Source organism: Myotis myotis, unplaced genomic scaffold, assembly GCF_014108235.1.
Source record: "Myotis myotis isolate mMyoMyo1 unplaced genomic scaffold, mMyoMyo1.p scaffold_m19_p_2, whole genome shotgun sequence".
In the NCBI taxonomy this organism is placed as follows: Eukaryota; Metazoa; Chordata; class Mammalia; order Chiroptera; family Vespertilionidae; genus Myotis; species Myotis myotis.
Genome location: NW_023416324.1, coordinates 13,315,718 through 13,316,774, shown reverse-complemented (window position 1 = coordinate 13,316,774; position 1,057 = coordinate 13,315,718). Strand labels below are relative to the sequence as shown.

The window sequence follows — 1,057 nt, the reverse complement described above, 5'->3', positions numbered from 1 at the left end:
GGACACAGCAAGCTTCCAGGAAGAAGCAGAGAGGGGAACCTCAGTCTAAGCCCTGGGAGCCTGTGAGTCTTTGTAATGAATTCTCCCATTTCCTTCTTTTCTATTCACTTGTGTTCCTTGTCCTCCACACAGGTTACAGTGCAGAGGTTTGGTGTATTATTTTTCTGAAAGTCAAATATGTTTCCAGCCCTGGCTGGTTTGGCTCGATGGATAGAGTGTCGGCCTGTGGACTCAAGGGTTCAATTCCGGTCAAAGGCACAGGCCCAAGTTGTGGGCTTGATCCCCAGTAGGGGGCGTGCAGGAGGCAGCCAATCAATGATTCTCTCTCATCACCGATGTTTCTCTCTCTCCCTCTCCTTTCCTCTCTGAAATCAATAAAAAATATATTTAAAAGAATATATGGGGCCTCATGGTGCTTACCACAGGCTGTGCTCTTACACTGACTGTACAGAAATAGGAGGCAGAGTAAACTTACCCCATATACACCTCAGCTCAGGCTCTTTGCCTGGTCTGTACTGTGAATGGGGAGACAATGAGTAAAAAATAAATAAATAAATAAAATAAAATAAATTTTAAAAAAGCAAAAAAAAGGAAAATAAAAATAAATAATAAAAAAAAGAATATGTGTTTTCAGTTAAAAAAAAACCCCAGAAAACTAAACAAAGGCGGGCGGACACACACACACACACACACACACACACACACACACGCCACAGCAAGAACAAACTGAAAGAAAAACAGCCACCAGCTATTGACGCTTGTTTCTTGTGCACCTACTCGGTGCCAGGCACTATGCCCAGTGGATTATACACATGACCGACCTCGTCTGATCTTCACAACAACTGGGTGGCGGGGAATGGCTTCCGCATCTCAGAGATGAGAGAACTGAGGCACAGAGAAGTGGAGGGCCTCGTGCAAGGAAGGGCACACAGCCGGTGAGCAGCAGAGACGATGTGAACCAGGGCTGGCGAGATGGCAGTGAGCTGGTCTTACCTGTGTCCGTGCAGCTCGAGCGAGGAGATTTCCTGGGTGGGGACCCACTTGGCCCAGAGCGTGT

General features: G+C 46.7%; 1 non-coding gene across 1 annotated transcript; it reads left to right on the top strand.

Annotated features, from left to right (window-relative positions):
• Positions 1 to 403: 403 nt before the first annotated feature.
• Positions 404 to 535, top strand: LOC118678007. Its single transcript, XR_004974700.1, has one exon. It is a non-coding gene; the product is annotated as a small nucleolar RNA SNORA51 (small nucleolar RNA).
• The last annotated feature ends 522 nt before the right edge of the window (positions 536 to 1,057 follow it).